Source organism: Schistocerca piceifrons, chromosome 4 (genome assembly GCF_021461385.2).
Source record: "Schistocerca piceifrons isolate TAMUIC-IGC-003096 chromosome 4, iqSchPice1.1, whole genome shotgun sequence".
Lineage (NCBI taxonomy): Eukaryota > Metazoa > Arthropoda > Insecta > Orthoptera > Acrididae > Schistocerca > Schistocerca piceifrons.
The window spans coordinates 236218711-236235092 of record NC_060141.1 but is presented as its reverse complement, the minus strand read 5'-3'; the positions used below and the strand labels follow the sequence as shown (position 1 = coordinate 236235092).

The 16382-nt window shown below is 38.5% G+C and overlaps 1 protein-coding gene and 1 long non-coding RNA gene across 8 annotated transcripts in view; one reads left to right on the top strand and one right to left on the bottom strand.

Annotated features, from left to right (window-relative positions):
- The first annotated feature begins 9814 nt into the window (after positions 1-9814).
- The window catches only part of LOC124795481 (endoribonuclease Dicer-like), a 428130-nt gene continuing 421562 nt past the window's right edge, over positions 9815-16382 (top strand). For 4 of the 7 annotated variants that reach the window (XM_047259523.1, XM_047259524.1, XM_047259519.1 and 1 more), the window contains exon 1: positions 14877-15010. The gene's annotated coding sequence lies outside the window, so the exon portion shown is untranslated. Of the gene's footprint in view, positions 9946-14876; positions 15011-15574; positions 15830-16382 lie in introns of those variants that run through there. The other 3 variants (XM_047259520.1, XM_047259521.1, XM_047259522.1) reach the window with 3 other exon arrangements.
- On the bottom strand, positions 13504-14664 carry LOC124795483. Its single transcript, XR_007016704.1, has 3 exons — positions 14337-14664; positions 14061-14172; positions 13504-13945 (listed from the first exon to the last, which is right to left on the bottom strand). It is a non-coding gene; the product is annotated as an uncharacterized LOC124795483 (long non-coding RNA).

Below are 16382 nucleotides of genomic sequence, written 5' to 3'. Positions count from 1 at the left end.
AATACCAACATGGATGGGTTATACCAGAATGCAACAGTAACAGTAGGTACGTGTACTTCCTGGTTTCAGAATAATGCTTGCTCATAAATAACAGCAAAACAGAAAATACCTTACGCTTGGGATACATCCATGCTGTCGAGTCTAAGCCAAGACTTTACGATCTATGTGCCTGAATTAGCTGATTTGTACAAACACCTGATCATTTAGACGTCTGCACGGTTTGCGGCAGCCATATTTAGATTGTCTTCATGAGAGAGGAGTAGCGTGGCCTGGGAATCGCTGACAGACTCAGTGCACTATGCTAATGGGCTGGAAATTTTATGCAGCTCGATAACGAAAAAGCGACAGGAAACTCTAGAGATTCTTTATCGACATGTTCTGTAACTATTAAAATCCACATTGAATGCAGGACAGCGCGGAAACCAACGCTGAAGCAAGGAAATGGCTTAATTTCTCTCAACAGCGCGCTATGACAAAGCAACCATAAATTTTGTAGCGATTCCTAAAGCACCGGATTTCTCTTAGAGATGGTGAACGCTGAATGTGCATTTAGTACAGTCATAGATAATAATTTGTAGATATGTGTGAGAATTGTGTAGTTAAAAAATTTTCCAGCTCAGCTTCTTTGTGGCCCCCTCTTTAACCCCCCCCCCCTTTTCATTTTCGGACACCCTGCTCACGTACAGCCCAATCGAAACTTTTTACGTGCTGTAACAGACAGGCGAGAGAAATCCAGAGACACACATAACACTCCAGCATCACAGTTCTCGATCCAGATAGTACGGAGATCACTAATTTACCAGAACACAGAAGTCACTGCTGACGTATAGGATACGAAAAGGAAGACGAATGATCTATCGGCGAAGGAAAAGAACCCCCATAAGAAATAATCACACGCAGTCAGGTTCGGTGACCTTGGAGGCCAGTAATGTAAGGCTGAATCATTTGGTCCAGTGTGACCGATTCATCGTTTAATACAATTATGATTTAAAAATTCTCACACTTCCAGATGCCAGTGTGGCGCTGCCCCATCCTGTTGGTAACTGAAGTCGTTCGATTCAGCCTCCAACTGTGGGAAAAGAACGGATTTCTGCGGACTCTTTGTGAAACTATCGCGTATGATTTCGACGTCTGTGTCAGACACTCGGGGACTCCCCGGCGATTTGCCTTTACACTAACAACCTGTTTGTCGGAATTGCTTATGCCTTGGTCTAATGCTCTGTGTTGGAGGAGGATTCACACCATACCTAGTACGAAAGTCATGCTGGACAGTTATTACTGACCGGCACTGCGCAAAATGTAGAACACCAAACGCTTTGTGTTGTCCCGACACCATTTTTACTAGAACCGAAGTACACGCTCCTGCTACCTAGCGGGAACTATGTAAAACTGGAGAGTTTGCTCTTTCCAGTATTTTTTTTTTTTTTATAGTACGTTGTTCACTTACATATCTCAAATAACACAAATTTTTCACGGGAATTTCAAAAAAAGCAAAATGTTTTACCACACGATGATCAAAGAATCGGTGAAGTCTAGCGTGTTAAATTCTTAGGAAGGATAATAGATAAAAAGCTTTCTTGGAAGAATCACATGCGGGATATTTCCCAGAAACTGAATTCTGCTCTGGAATCTTTTCTTTAAGAATAATCTGAAACTCGAAAGTTTGTATCAGGTCATGCTTAAAGCTTTGAGGCATTGTGTTCTCTGAATTTCTTTTATTTCATTGCTGTGATTATATACTATGTGGATGTCGAACTCTTGCTGTCTGGACGTGGTGGCCAAAGATGCTCATATTTCGTTTCTTGCCTGATTACATCGCTGCCACGAAATGTCCCAATACAGAATGAAAATACTTTTCGATTCTGCTCCTACATCAACCAAAACATCGCATATTAACATAAAATTCAAAGCCAGAAATAAGTAAAAAAATTCTTTATCATGTTCAGACCTGCGGAAATTTTGTTATTTAATTACAACATGGTGGACTAAGCAGATGACCTTCGACCATAGATACTAGTAGACTGGCCTTGCTGTGCAGAAGCTATAGGGCTGGTGTGGCTCCAACATAAACCACGTGACTGTTGGCAAAACGTGGTGGGATTTCAAATGAGCGATCTGCCATCCTGTGTTTGTATCGTATTTTACCCACATTTCTCAATTGACTGCCAAACGCTTCCAACAAAAATTACTTTTTTATTTGCGAAAAATTATGTCAGAACTACATTTGCCCTTGATATGTTCACAGTACCATTTATAAAATCTAAAAAATATATCGAACGCCCCTCTGGTGGGCAGCGGGACAAAATTACTATAAACTATCAGTTAAAGTAAAATGTCCTTTAAATTCTTTTAAACAGTAAGAGTGGCCTCGTGTCAAAACTAAATATTGGATTCGCCGCGTTTTGAGCTCTAGTCACTTATAAAAGAAAATGGGATATGGGAATTATGTCAACTATAGGTCCCAAAATTGTCGACTTTAGGAGCAGGTCCATTTTAGAGTATCAATTTTAGGTGCACTTCAAAGGTTCAGTTCCTACTATTTTTACAAAAGTTTAAACTATCAGTTTTTAAAAAAATGATATTTTAGATGAAAGGTGAGACTCTGAAGTTTCAGAAAATAATTTTGGAACCTACATTTATGTAACAGTATTACAAGGCAGAAAAAAATGCTCTTCATGTGTCGACTATAGGTGCTCTTACCTTATTATAATCTCACTTGTAAATACAAAAAGGCGCGTATGTGCAGATGGCTTAAAGTTTTTCCGTTTCAGGGCCTGTATCCAAAGCTGTCTTCGGTTTTCATCCTTAGGGAACCTATGAGTAGGAACGAGAAACACTTATACTTACTTCTGTAACCGAATTATCACAGATACTTTCCAAAATGTAATATGAGTCTGACTTTACAGGCATCACTTTCAACACTTTAATTTACGTGATACTATATTTCAAGTGTAAAATACATATAAAAGTCACTTCAGCCGATTTCAATAAACGCATCTGCATTATCATAGAAACACACGTGAAATGTAATGCCATTTCCCCCGACAAAACGCTGAGTACAGTCATAAGAGCAACACGAAACAGCCATGTTTTGCCAACATTCACGTGACTTTAGCCCAGAGATGTTGGAGCCACGAAAATGACGTCAGGGCCAGTCTATTATCTTTATGGTCGAAGCAGATGACAAGAATTTGCACGCACGTTGAAGTTCTGTGCTTTGACCATAGAGTATTTACTCTATGGCTTTGACATCGGAGATCTACATCCAGGTAGTATAGAGATCACTATTTCATTGCCATTAACTCATTAATCTCTGATCACTGATCCTCTACCTATAGAGATCATTGTTCATATTGGACAACGTAATCATAAGTGATCGTTACGTGTCTCACCGTCGAATTGTTGTTTGTAAAGAAAGTGACTGTATCACCAGTAACACAGTACTCTTGACAATTGAAGATTTGTAAACAGCTGTTTGTGAGTAATATTTAATGCTTCTTTAGAGCTTTTTTTTTTAAGACTGGAGCATACTAAAATATTGAATCATAGACAACCAAGTCGTTAAATCTTGAAACCCAAAAAGTTTTTTTCACCTTAAGTGCGTAGCCTACGTGAATTCATTTGACGGGAAAAAATGAAACAGTTCACTATGAAGAAGCAAATTTTACGCTTGGCTTCGTATAACAAATACATCACCAGAAGTCATCACCGGAAGATATTTCGTTGTTAACCCGGCGAGATTGTTGTTGTCACCCGCTAATCCTCGTCTTAGACTTTTCATAACAAATGTAATTTTCAGTTTGTTTATCTGTTAAGTTCCATAAAAAGATAGATTTGTAAAAATATACATTTATCAGGTAAATTATTTCCGTATTGTTGCCAACACATTATAAATATGTATAAGCATAAAACGAAACATACACCTTTCTTAATTTGACTTAATTTTTTAATTTGCATTGGTTACATACAGTTTATTATAATATTCACAACGTCTCTACTGAAACCACTTCGAAATAAGCACTGTAAGTGAATAACCAAAGTTAATTACACTCCCTTTCCCCTGAGTCAGATCGAGCTTCACACGACAAGTAAGGACACTCGTTGTTGTAGATGTTCTTTACAAATAGGACTGGGACAAAGACGGCAGCGATGCTGTGTGGATCTGTTTTTCATTTTAGGTCAATAGTAAATTCTTGGCGTTTCTCTTGATTTACTTGCTTCTTCTTCTGTAAGTAGGCTGTGGATACGTACACCACCTTTTGTTTTCTCATACAAGTGATTTGATATGCTGGGAATTGACGTACATCTAATCAGATGTGCTTTTGCAGGCACCATACCTTTTCCTGTACGGGATCTTCTCCTTAGAATTTAGTCGTTTGTATTCATCTTGTATATTATTATTTCTTACTCATCCTACGCGGATACTGTAGTGTTCTTCCGGGAAAAGGCAACTTCCTCCACCAAGAGCGTTTTACAAACAGGTAACACTTTCCCAGCATTTCTTGTCTATTTCTCTTATGTGAGTAGACAAAATAGCTTCACTGAGCACGTGTTAATACAGTGGAAATATTTTATCAAGAGAGTTCTTATGTGCAATTGTTAAGTGAGCTTTCATATCAATTGCGTTCCTGTGTGTTTAATTTGTACGCGTGATGTTGTCAGTAATTTAAGTAGATGGGAAACGGATAGATTGGTAACTGTGACAGTTTGCTGCTGTTTATCGTCGACAGCGTATTGTGTTTTCGTCACGTGGTGGTGAATTAATGAATGACCAAAAAGTTGCTCCAGTTCTCCCACCATTAATTGGGTTGTTGGTAGACTGCATATATCGTTTCCATTCAGAAACTGCTAGCAAAAAGAGTGGGTTGCACTGAGTGGAGCCAATTACACAGATCCACAGTGTATCTTCCAAGATGGGTGTGAATATGTCTGATGGAATGGGACTGATGATCTTAAACTCTAGAACAGCAATCTGTTGTAATGCATTGCTTGACTTAATGAAGTAACTGAAGTTTTACAACTCTTAGGTGTAGTATTACTTAAACACCTATAAACTATCGATTAATCGATAGTACCTGCACGAACGTCACTATCGGCAGTCTTGTTTAACTATCGATAGTCCTATCGTTTATAATGTAATTCTTTTTGAGTTGGCGGCTGAAAAATTGTCTGTTCCTATTATCTCCATGGCGTTTGGAGAGCAGAGGGAAAGTAGATTGTATGGAGGTATTTAATCAACAACAAATGTGATGGCGCCTTAGACAGTCTAAGTTGTTTATAAACTATGTTGTTAATAGATTGGTTGCTGTGTGGGAGGGGTCGTGTAAAAGCGAATTTTCTTGTTTGTCTTCCAGTGATGACAACTCACGGTCGTGCGCATCTCGTACCGATCTGACCCTTAAGGTAAAAACTACACATGTAAATGGATTCGTGAATGCGCATTATACTGATTTTCATCTTCAAATGTGTGAGCTTGCTTACTTGTAGCAAGAAATACAAATCTAAATAACGCTGTCGTAACACAGTGCAGTTAGTAGAGGAAAAAAAAATGACATTTTAAAGATTTCTTAAGTGTTTGATTCTACTGTATAACGGATTTTAAAATAAATACAGTTATTGTCGTCTTTTGTTTCTGTGTCCTTATTGTACTAACATTTGTTTTCAGTTGTACATCTTAGTGATTCAAAAATACAAAACACTGACGAAGTCCTAATGCCACGGCGTCACTTCTGCTTTTGCATATCATTCATATGTTGGTTGCACATGTTGTGGTCGATTAGCGGAGCTTGTTCCTTCAAAGACACACCAGCTCCCGCAAAATTGAATATAGTAAAAGCACAACCCGCCGAGAGTCACGTTTTTTATTTGTATGGCGGCTGGACATAATCACTAAAATATACAGCTGTATTTACATGCTATCTGCTTTCACAGCATTGCAGCGCATATTCATAAGTAATTCGGGCGAAATGTGAATGTTTCAGTGGATGTGAGACAAAACTAATCGCTTCTTGCCAGTAGTTGACTGTGAATGTCCGGGAATGTTTTTGCTAAACTCCAAATCTTGAGTTATTTCTTAAGCTCTTGCACGTTAATACCGAAACCCCTTATTTGAAACTTGTGCACGGGTGAATAAGCTCACCATCATTCTTCTTTTTCATTTTTTCTAGTTTACATCATTCTGCAAATTGATAGATCATATTTCGAGCGTCACGATGAAGAATACTGAAGCTTCGAGCTCTACGGGGTATCGTAGGAGATGACCTCAGTGTTTCAACAATGACTTCTTCGTCACTCATTTCGTTATTTAAACGCCATTCAACAGGATTATTATTCATCACGCAACTATAGTGGCACAACTGTTCAATCGCTGTCATTGGCAGCAGTGAGACAAAGAGCACAGTAGCGAAGAAATGTTCTGAATGGTGCCTATATAAGGCGATCAGTACTTTTCGCACGCCACCGAGTCTCTGTTGGCTGAGGAAGTTCCGCGCTTCCAAGATTATTTTGTTGATATAAGATGTGCGTAAATAGAGGTTCTTTTTGTTACTGTTTTGAAAATGAACTGTAAAAATCAATATCTGTGTGGAATTTTTGAAGAAAGTGGGGGATAATAGTCAGCTTGTAAAGTGTACCATCTGCATTAAAGATTATAAACATGACCAGGGAATAGAACTAATTTAAGGGTCCACCAAAAAGAAATGATAGATATTCAGCGATCACAGTCCCTGCAGACCACGCGCTGCTTCCACAAACTGCCTCCATTCCTTCCTGTTTTGTGCGCTGTTCCACCAGGTGTCTTCAATTCCCAGGGCTGCTAGGTCCTTCGCCAGGTCGTCCATCCAGGTTGGAGTTTGGTGTCGCCGCTAGTGCTATCTTCGCCTGTCTTCCATCTGGCGTACGGGCTACATGACGCACCCATTGTATTCTTTTGCTCTTTATCTTCTGTAGGACAGTTGGTTGTCGCATCAGAAGGTAGATTTCCTTGTTTTTCCTCCTCCTCCATTCTCCGTTATCTAAAACTGGTCCCCTTATCTTCCTCATTACTCTTCTTTCAAATATTAATAGTTTTTTCCTTTTCTCGCTTAGTCATGCTCCATGTTTCTGAACCGTACATTACTGTTGGGCATATCACTGTGTTGTAGGTTTTCATCTTAGTGTTCACTGAGATCAATTTAGAGCCAAGCGTCTCTTTGAGGGAATGCGTGCATTTCGTTCCCACTGCTATTCTTTCCTTGATGTCCATTTTTATGCTGTTGTCCATAGTAAACCAAGATCCAAAGTATTTGAACTGGTCTACTCTCTTGAACCTCTTGCCATCTATCTCAAGAAATCTACCTGCTCTTTTCTTCTTCCTAATTCCATGAACTCTTTTGTCTCGATTCACTTTGAGTCCTACTTTCTGTGCATTATTGTCCATTTTCCGGTAAATTTCTTTCAACTCGTGCTTTGATTCACTTAATACTACTATGTCATCCGCATATGCGAGACAATTAAGTTATTGTCTATCTCTACAGCAGCCCATTCCTGTTGCCTACACTCTTTAATTACTTTCTCTAAGATGACACTGAACAGAACACTGAGAGAGCATTCCCTTGTCTGAGGCTTGTCTAAATGTTTCTGATGTAGCTCCTCAGAAACGTACTGCTGCCTTTGACCCTTCCTTACAAGCTTGCACCATTCTCACTAGCTTCTCAGGGATTCTGAAGTCCCGCATTTCATTGTATAGGCTGTTCCTGTGGATGCTGTCATATGCACGTTGAAAATCGACGAACAGGCTGTAGATATCCTTATCATATTCCCAATGTTTTTAAAATAACAGTCTTAGCGTGAAAATGTGATCTATTGTCAATCGGTTTGGTCGAAAGCCAGCTTGGTACTCCTGTATGTTGTTCTCTATGAATGGTAGCAAATTTCTGATGATAATGATGGACAGCACCTTATACGTTACATTTAACAAGCTGATTCCTCTGTCGTTACCGCATTCCATTTTTCTTCCCTTCTAAAAAGAAAGCTGGGTGAAAAACTAGGAACCACAAATTAGTTATAGAACTGAAAGGCGAAGGATCAACTTGTGAACTAGATCAAGTGCAACAGGTGCAACCAAAAGAATCAAGAAACTCTATAAAATTTTTTTAACAGAAGTCAGTTGCACGATGCCAGTTCAAAAGTTAAAAAAAAGAACATGATTCTCTTTATGCATAAATGGCTGCTGTCGATATGCTGCCGTACAGAGCTTCCAACTATCGACGTTTGGGGAAAAAAAAAAAATTGTGTATGCGTTTGACAGCAGATATGAGTTGCCAAGTAAAACCACACTTAAATGTTCACTGATCTCAAAACTATAGGAAGAGATAAAAAATAAATTAGGAAAAGTCCTTACAAAATGAATTTTTTTCAGCGTTACAACGGAATATGGAAAAGCAACACGAATTTTCCATTGACTTGCCACTTTATTATAGACGAAAAATTAGTTTAACCCATACTAAAAGTAACAAAAACTGCAGGTCATCACAACGAAGAATCTATGGCGACGTAACAAACATTTTTAAAATGTTTCTTTCTTTAACTTGTCAATGCGAGGCGGAGCTTCGTTTCATTCTTGTGATCGGTACATGTCGGTGTAAGTGAAGTCCGCGTAACTTGTGTTTCTTGGCAGTTTCACACATCCCCTCCCTGCCCCCAACCCCCTCCACAGTTTTGTCGATAGAAATCTGAAACCGTGGGGTCATTTGTATTCTATTTACGGACACCGCCAACTGCAACAAGTAACTGTGTTACAATAGGTGTAGTATATTTCCTTGTTCATTATTACAAATAAGCCCACATTTGAACATAGGTGTGTCTATAATGCGCTTTCTCAAAACATTGTTACTTCAGAGCCCATAGTTTTTAGCAAGTTGTAAATATAGGCCTTACTAACCGAATCGAAACTTTCCAGTGGTAATGGAAGACTTTCAGCTATTGTGGTAATGGAAGCTGTCGTATTGCTGCAAAGTTTTCAGACTTGTAAAACACCTTAACAACTAATGAAGGGCGAAGTGTTCTGGATTCCTCGATTAAATTGGTCAATGAAAGAGTGAAACCATTTATCACATTGGCTGTTATTATGCTTGTGACATTATTAAATCCCAGGTTTAAAAAAATAAAAGAAACTTGTTTCAGGACATTTCAAGAGGCAGAAAACGCTGCACAAGTACTTCAGAAACAGTATGCTGCTACCACCACAACTACAACCCAGCAAACTTAAAGCATAGAGTGGGACATTTTCTAAACTTTTCCTCGCTTACATGCGTAACGTCAACTATTTAAAACATTAACTCATTTGCAAAATAATCTGAAGTTTGAAGCTGTTAATACGTGGGAACTCTATTCTTTATAGAATCGGGGAATCCTAAGGCAACATTTGATGGCTCGCCATACATCCACATTTATGTCGCTAACAGTTGGTTTGGAACACCAGCTTTACTGAACGTTTTTGCATTTATTGTCGAATACGTTCACCCGTGTCAATTCTCGCTGCTAATTGTGGTACACCTTGTATACAAATTTTGCACTTGGGCTCTTCTGGCATCCATGTGACGAGCCCCTTGTGCCTTAAACCACACCGAGTATGTCACAGATCTTCTCTTGCGGAGAGGATGGGGCAGATACAGAGGAAAAAGTGTAAACTGAGAATAAAAAAAGTGTCGTAATTTCACTGTAGGAAAAAGAACAGCCTTAGGAGTACATGACGGCAAAACGCGATGAACTTCGGCTGTCGCTGCTACACCTACACAGTGCGCATGCGCAAGAAACTTCTACCACGTTGTGTACCCACAGTTCTTCTGCGCATGCGTGGGCATCAGCTGCTTGAAGAAAATACACGATGTTGTGGTTTGTGTATAGCTGGTGTAGTGAAAACTGTGTAAGCGTAAAGTAAACAAGAAATGAAACGCTGCAGATAAGGTGGGTGACATGAAATACTTTCTGATCGCACTACACTTTAATTTTTATAATTTAAGTTAAAGAATTATTTGTCGGTCCCTGCCTGAGCGAGTGAAATATAAATTAAATAAATGAAACAAGGCGGCGTTAATCTTTGTTTAATGACAATGATGAGTTACATCAAAGACTAAATGTGTTCTCAACGTCGACACAAGCTGAGGTTTCGTTCTTAAGCTTTTATCACCATGTATTAACTACGTGCAGGTTTTTCTCATGTAATTGTAGAGAATATAGTTATTTAATAACTTGAGAGATAAAGAAAAGTAACGTTGCAAGGTGTGTGGGCTGAACCACTCATTCACTGCATATAGCCCCTCGCCAATACAAACGATATTGATGGTAAGAACTTCGTTTAACAGCACAATGCATTGAGTATAATCTTTTAGCATGACTACGTCGGTTATGATTTTGTTTTCGTAAGTTTACATTTTATTGGACTAATATGCTTAGCTATTTTCATTTGAGAACTTTAGCGCTGCTAAACATATCAAGGCGAAACTAGACGGGTTGTGAACTAGCGGGAAGTTTAAAGGGGCTGCCTATATTTGGCGTTACTGCTCATTTCTTAATATCAGTACGTGTTTTATATGTTTTGATGTGAACGTTCTTGTAGCACAGACACAGAAGTATGATGCGTACAAAGACTGTGTGCGACTCATATCACTCAATGACGCCCGCCCCCCCCCCCCCCCCCCCTTTCCACAACTACACTGAAAGCCAGAGAGACGTTACAAAAATTCTCATTACTACTTGGCAATGTCGAAGCTAAAACATGTTTGTAAGCGAAAGATTCAGTTCGGCTGCGTTGAGGTATGCGCTCCAGCAGAAAGAACGAGAACTTGACATCCGCCCTAGGAAAGTTAACAATATATGAAATGATTCAGAATATCCCGCATCAGTGGGAGTTATTAGTTATCAGTGGGAGTTATTAGTTAAAACGACTCGGCGGACGTAGAATCCCACCACTAACCAAATACTATTTCATGCAGGCATTAGCGTAGTTCTGTGGGGTCAGTATCTACAAACAATATTTTACTATCTTACTTCACTTGTAGACTCCTAGTGGTCAGAACTTGGGAAAACGGTATTGAATTCTAAATCATTGTTTTCAGTTAGACAATCAAGACAAAAAAGTATCTCCACACAACTCAAGACTTAATTAAAGCAACAACTTGAGTGTTTGGACTGTACAAAAAGTCGTCTTTCTGAAAGCAAAGGCCCATCTGGTACAGCACGAACGAGGTTGAAGAACGTCAGCTTAAAATTTGTTCGATATAAATAAACACTAATTAAAGTGTTCTTCAGTGGAAGGGAGATATCTACATGAAGATAGCAGTGACGTTAATTCTTATTTTTATAACTATTGCTGCCCTTCTAATAAAACAACCCAGTAAACATCACTATTACACATGCCAAAAAACGCGAACAAAAATGAAAATGACACAGTAATGACTCACTCTAGAAATAAAATGAAACCAACGGGACAACCGCGGAAAATTAGGGTTTAGGGCGTGGACAAGCTAAACATACAACAATAAAAGAACACCGGAGCAACCAAAAACAAATAATATTCAAAAATATTAAATTGCACAATTCCGCTACAGCAGCAAAACCACAGGAATCGGACATTTCCCTTAGCGTGTGTGGCTCCACTGCAGATACCGATACCAAAACACCAACACCTACAACCGCAAGGAGGGGAATCGGACATTTTCCTTGACCTATATATCTCAACAGCAGCTATAAAAAAAAAAAAAAAAAAAAAAAAAAAAAAAAAAAAAAAAAAAAAAAAAAAAAAAAAAAAAAAACAGCAGCTACAACTCTCAAAAATTGGAACCAAAACTAACAACTCAAAACCAGAAATAACCCCTATTCACTACATCACTTAAAACACAACCGAATTATCATAAATATACAATACACAAAACATCACAATTGCCTTACAATAAAACCAAAACAAAAATTACTTACCAACAAAAGACTCCACCAGTACCACCTAGGTTGGCTAAACCCTAATACCACATTTAATACACCTGGTAAATGAAATAGAATGTCGTGTGGCTGACTGTGGTATCTCAACCACTGGATTCCAAAAGTTGTTTCAAAAATATCTGACACCTTAATAACCACATTGACAATTGCTTTAGACCGTACTATAAGGGAAAACATGTTGCGAGCCTGAAGTTTTCAAAATCCTGCCCAAGAGAAATGTGGTAATTTCCCGCACTGCATTAGCGGTTTTTACTGAACCAATCTTCCAAACTGTCAGTCTGTACTTTCCCAAGGAGCAAATAGGACCTGTTTTTATCAGACAGCCAGTAGCTACTGAAATCAATCAAAGCAGCTGTTCTATGCTTTAGAGCAAAATGTGTGTCTTTAGAATGTTTCCTACTATCATGCAACCCAAGCCATAAATCTAACCAAGACACAAAGCTACTTAAAAAATCAAATATGTGATGGGCATTAGTAGTGACAGGTTCATGGAAAACATTTCTTAGCCTCTGACCCTTAAGTAATGTTTTCACATTCACAATACACCACCAAAGATTTATTATTTTTATAAATGTTACCCAATTTTGAATTTCTTTCTTCGAACCTAGTTTCTGCAAAGCAACAACTGTCATATCATTAAAGATACAAAGCACCAGTTTAACATTTTGCTTTTCAATTTCATTTGGAAACAGATTTTTAAGTTGAGAATTTCTGTATTGTAATAAATCATCTTTTTCTATCATGTGTAGCTCTTTTAGTGCTGTGACTGATGCAACACCTCCCTCCATGCTCTCATTGAAATCAGGAAAACACAGAATCTGCTCCTTTTCATTGAACCAGTTGTTACAGATGCACCGTAAAAGGAACTGTATCCACAAACTAATACAGTGTGTGAACTGCAGAAGTTTGTGCAGTGTGACAATACTTTCTGTACTTCTGACAGAGTACTATAGATAGATATTGCTTTTTCTATTAATTGAATTATTGTCTACCACTAACCCAAACACCTCGAATCCAGCTGCTTCTAATTTAAGAATTACTTTTTTATGTATGAGAAAAATATACCAGCCTGAATTGTTTTAACTGGGAGGATGTATACCACACCCTTGGAAGGCGAATCTAAACTTTGTATCATAAAAACCTAAGCACTGTTCATCAGTTAACAGAAGAACTGTTTTGTCCAGGATGCTAATGTTCCAGCTTTCTGTGCGATATAACTCGTATCTGATCACTTTGTTGTTCAGTGACTGGACTAGTTAAAAACTTACTACAAAGCCTGGACAGTATCTGGATTTGACATAGAAATAATGCCAGTGCTTCTCAGAAACTTACATCCACCTTGGGCTTATAGTGTTTAATAATGACCCCATATTAAAGTGTCTGCATAATAACTAAACTGAGATGAACTTTTACATTTCAGGAATGAAACCTGAAACCTGTTCCTTAAAAAAATGTATTGCAGGATCTTTTTCTGGCAACTTCTCTACAAAATTCTGCAAATTAACTTTAATGAACAATAGAGCTTTATCAACAGGAACCTCATATTTATTATAGGCTACACCAAATAAATTTTCACTCACATCTCGTGTGTTGCAGACTGTTTTGGAAAATTTCATCTTCCCAACACATTTCAATTCCACATCGTTAATAAAAACACTTAGAGATAAATCACTGTTTATAACACATTAGCAGACAACTCTTGGGTTAGGATTGTGGTTGATTAACAATAAGCACTCACTGTCTAATTTGTTAACTACAATCCCGTCCCAATGCTTATCACAGTCACTTATTTTGCGTTTCAGCTACTCGACATTACAGATAGAAATCGTTTCTATCAACTTCTCTTGCGTTTCTACACTTTCTCGAAGGGCAGTTTTCTAGTAGCTCCCTGCGACTTTCGGGGTCCTCTCGGGATGATGGCATATTGGACAAATATCAAGGGCATCCGGTAACTTTGTAGGTATAGAACCTGAAAAAGAAAAGCTTAACATCAAACGACATGCAACTACACAACTAGCTTTCTCCTTATTACATTATAATTCACAAATGTTGGCCTCTGCCTAACATTTGGTTCTTTAACCTACCTTTTCTTAAGCGTCGACGATCAAATGGTACTGTTAACAGTTTGCCAGTTCTTGGGTCGTACATACTTGTACTGCTTAATGTATCTTGTTAGTTGAAATGCTGCTCACAAACCTTAAAAGAAGCGTACAGTTGATTGTTACAGATGTGAAAACTACAGTTAAGGTGGTCGAGATTGTGTATTGCTTCCAGTCGTAATATATTTCGTAATAAAAGCTATTATACGTTACGATTTATGTAATGGTATTGTAGTAGTTAACAGACACAACGATACTTACAACTGAATGTTTACTAGGCACCCAGTCTTGCTTGTGAACAGCCGAGATCCATTCCCGCCTTAGAGATTCATCAGACGGAAAATAAAACACGGAAACTTTAGGCCCATTGCCGTAATTGCCTCTGCAATTTGGAATGCAACACCTCCGTGGAATTCTGATCAGTGCTTATTTGGCACAGTCGAAAACGACAACGTTCACTCGATCCGAAGCACAACACAGCAAATAGTACTTGTTATTTGGGACGCCGCGAGAAACTCAGAGCTCCGTTTGTTATGACGCGTGCGGGTGACGTCACAGCTGCCTGAGATGTGCGCTGAGAGACTTTGTTTATAATTAATTCCTAGACCTTCCTTTGTCAATGTATCACGTCAATACCGGTACGTACATTGTTGTTAACGGGATTAATACAGGTATATTTCTAACAAAGTGAGCATATGTAAGATCTACCCACAATTGTATCGAAATAAACTAACATAATGGAAGTAGAGATTGCGTTATAAAGTGAAACCATCATAACGCGTAGTTGGCGACACTGTTCGGTTCTTACCCTGTAGTAGCTAAGTTAGTGATTCAGGTTACATGTAGAGCAAGTTCCTTGGAGTGAGCGAAGGTAACGAGGTGCGAAGTTGATTTAAGCGTAGTCTACACCTGTCTAATCAGGCGTTTGCTAGAAGGTAAGATATTTCTTGTCACTTAGTTTTGCGAGTTTCATCAGTTTAAAAAGGAGTCAGATACTTTACATGAGTAAGATGTATTCCGCTACCTACCGGAGCATAATTGCTATGTAATTGTGTAGAAATTTAAGACTGGATCAAAGAACTCTGTTGGGCAACAACTTCCATTTCGTTGAAGAGTAGTGCTATCTTTAAAGAAGCTAATAAACGTAATGTTTGTTATTAGAATTAGCGCTGTCAATACAGTATCAGTTTACTTCAGTGAAACTGATTTAAATATACATCTTTGACTTCCTTGCGCATCCCAGCGACTTAGTTTTATTACTGCATAAAATCGTCGTAATTTGTTTGATTCTGTAATAATTACAGGAAGAAGTTATCCCTGTAAACTTGTCAGTGTGGACAGTGATGTGTAACGTAGCGCGAGGTCTATAGTACTTGCGTCTAGGGGACGCCAAGGAATTGGGTCTGCTGATTGGTTGAAGCTCATGACGTCATCATGGAGACAGAACGTGTGTAGCAGTGCCGCCTGGTGACAAGAAGTGTAATGAGCTCTATTGACATAGCGCAACACCGACTCCAAGGTCCTTTGAGTTATTGAGTCGGTGTTGCATATCGACGTCGCTCACCTGTTATTTAAAAAGACATTACATGTAGATCTGCACACAGCTGTCATTTTGGAACGTCAAATAAGTCCAGATTATTGAATGGAGCTTAACTTATGGGAATTAAATGTAAAAACCTGGTTCGAGTGCGAATGCGGTGACAGACTAACCCGGTTGCAGCTGTGGCAAATGCGGAAAAGCGGACCAAATATATGTAAAAGTTACATACATATTCCTTGCATTTTCTGCAGTTTATGTATGATATTGTTCATAATATGTATCAAAATATTTTTGAATGCTTATTCATTAACTATATTTTCCGATTTTACCTTGTTCTTTCAGGTTTTATTGCGAGAGTTGCGATAAATATGGTACCTTCAAATGTAAAGCAAACGTAAATATTAGGCAATGCCATATGTCCTTTTGTCACCACAACAATTATCCCGCACTCAAACTTTACGAGTGCCACAACTACCGAAATTATCACCCTTCAACTAACCTAGGCGTCAGACATCATCATAGAGAGGTCTATAGATTTCCAGCGGGGTCCCAATATTGTGCTCCTGGCAATGTATGTGTTATGCTTCAATTTTGGTCGTTGTTATGTAAACAAAGAACTATATGTCAGTGTTATGCTTGAACTGCATCTTCCTATACGTTATCTACTTTTTCAGAATCTGGGTTATGTTCATATGGCATTGTGATAAACAATGCTGAATGAGGAATTATTAATAGATTAATAGGTCTACACAATACTCACATCTCCA